The sequence below is a fragment of the Colobus angolensis genome, unplaced genomic scaffold, assembly GCF_000951035.1.
Source record: "Colobus angolensis palliatus isolate OR3802 unplaced genomic scaffold, Cang.pa_1.0 Scaffold48, whole genome shotgun sequence".
Lineage (NCBI taxonomy): Eukaryota > Metazoa > Chordata > Mammalia > Primates > Cercopithecidae > Colobus > Colobus angolensis.
In genome coordinates this window covers 95,625-98,238 of record NW_012118265.1, presented here as the reverse complement: position 1 = coordinate 98,238, position 2,614 = coordinate 95,625, and positions in this window count along the sequence as shown.

Below are 2,614 nucleotides of genomic sequence, written 5' to 3'. Positions count from 1 at the left end.
GGGCGCCCCTCCCCCAGCCTCACTGCTGCCTAGCGGTTAGATTGCCACAGACTGCTGTGTTAGCAAGGAGGGAGGCTCCTTGGGCGTGGGACCCTCCCGGCCAGGTGTGGGATATATTCTCCTGGTGTGCCCGTTTGCTTAAAGCGCAGTATTGGGGTGGAAGTTACCTGATTTTCCAGGTGTTGTGTGTCTCAGTTCCCCTGGCTTAGGAAAAGGGATTCCCTTCCCCCTTGTGCTTCCCAGGCGAGGTGATGCCTCGCCCTGCTTCAGCTCTCGCTGGTCAGGCTGCAGGAGCTGGCCAGCACCGATTGTCCGGCACTCCCTAGTGAGATGATCCCAGTACCTCAGTTGAAAATGCAGAAATCACCGGTCTTCTGTGTTGCTTGCACTGGGAGTTGGAGACTGGAGCTGTTCCTATTCTAACATCTTGCTCCACCCCTCAGGTAGTAGATATTTTAGACCCCACTCTTCATACACTTGAAATTTGGGTCTTGAAATAGTCTTTTTTTGTGTGTGTGTGACGGACTCGCTCTGTCACCCAGACTGGAGTGCAGTGGCAATCTCGGCTCACTGCAAGCTCCGCCTCCCGGGTTCACGCCATTCTCCTGCCTCAGCCTCCTGAGTAGATGGGTCTACAGGTGCCCGCCACCACGCCTGGCTAAAATTTTGTATTTTCCGTTGAGATGGGATTTCAGCCGTGTTAGCCAGGATGGTCTCGATCTCCTGACCTCGTGATCCACCCGCCTCGGCCTCCCAAAGGGCTTGGATTACCAGAGTATGCCACTGCACCCAGCTTCAAAGTAGTTCTCTTCAAGTCTGATGTCAGATTATAAAACTGCCTTCTCCCACAATATGGTGCTATCTCCCCTTGAGAACCTGCTAGCGAATCAATGAGAATCAGAAATATCCTTTTCTAGAACATCTCCCAGCTGAGCCAAGGTCTATATTTTCTGGAGAGATATTACAATGTGCAGTTTCACCAAATCTTTTACAACTTTAACCACAGTTATGCTTCAGTGGCCTACCTCAGTATCCAATACCCACACATCTGCCTTAACACAAAACAATTTGGAAGTTAATAAGAGTAATAATTCTCATTATAGCCTCTGACATCTGAAGATGCTTTCCAGTCTCCCATGAATATGTGAAATTCAGAATGTCAGTCTCCAAATTTTCAATATAATCTTAGTTGCAGTGAAACATTTACAGGAGATAATTTGCCACAGTGGTAAAACATTTTTGTTAAATACTGCTATTTTATAGCAAGACATAGTATTAACTGACACACAAGTGTGTCTCTAGAAATGCTATGTTCCTAAAGAAAATATTCAGAAATAGGTTTCTTACTTTTTTCTAAATTGCAGACTAGCAGATTTCTTATGCCTGTGAAATGCTACATAGTTGGAATAGTATTTACCAAGAATGGAAAAGAAAATAAAAGCAGATGATTTGAGAAGGAGGAGGTGAGGAAAAGATAAAGTATTTCTTCCTGATTCCTGACTTGTTTTTCATTTTTTTGTGTGTGTTTTTGTTCTTGTTTTTTACTTTCTCCTATGCGTCAAAGCAGACTTTTCCAAATATCCCCAAATAAAAACATGGGTCTTAAAAAAATTCAGATTTTTTTTTTTTTTCCAGATGGAGTCTCGCTCTGTCGCCCTGGCTAGAGGGCAGTGGCATGATCTCGGCTCACTGCAAGCTCCGCCTCCTGGGTTCACGCCATTCTCCTGCTTCAGCCTCCTGAGTAGCTGGGACTACAGGTGCCCAACGCTATGCCAGGCTAATTCTGTTTTTGTATTTTTAGTAGAGATGGGGTTTCACCGTGTTAGCCAGGATGGTCTTGATCTCCTGACCTCGTGATCGGCCTGCCCCGGCCTCCCAAAGTGCTGGGATTACAGGCGTGAGCCACCGCGCCCGGACAAAAAATTCAGATATTTCTAGGTAGTTTCCTTCAAAATCCTGGTTCAGTAATCTGAAATGAGACTTGGAGAACCAGTAGTTTAATAAATCTGATAAGTGATTATTACCAAAATGACAATTACAAAATATTTATTAAACCATCCAGGAGCTAGGTAATTTGAAACATTTAATAATTGTTTCTTACTATAAGGGTAAAGTATTTTGTTAAAATGGCTATTTAAATGCAACATTTATTAAAAGGATAGATTTGAGCACTTTAGCGCTTTCTAATGAACATCTTTTAAGTATGTTTTCTAAAGTGGCAAAATTCTTTAGTTCATTTGAAGTTAGCATTATAGTCACAAAATAATTTCTAAGTTGACTTGTTGAAAATCTTCAGATCATAAGTTCTAAAAATTATCTTGAGGGTTTATAAAACTCCAGAAAAGCGCTATTAAAAATATACATAAAATACCAATATCCAAAAAAATGACAAATAACTCTCACAAATATACAAGAAAAAAAATATAGACAATCTAACCTAGTAGAAGAAAGCAGGACAAGTGACTAGTTAGATCCGTTTCAGAAAAGAGGAAAGTCAAATGACCAATAAAACATGACTAGATGCTGGAGCTCATTAGTAATCAGGGGATATGAGTCAAAATCAGATGAAGTTCCAACTTTCATTCATTAGCTTGGTGACTGTTCACATAATAAT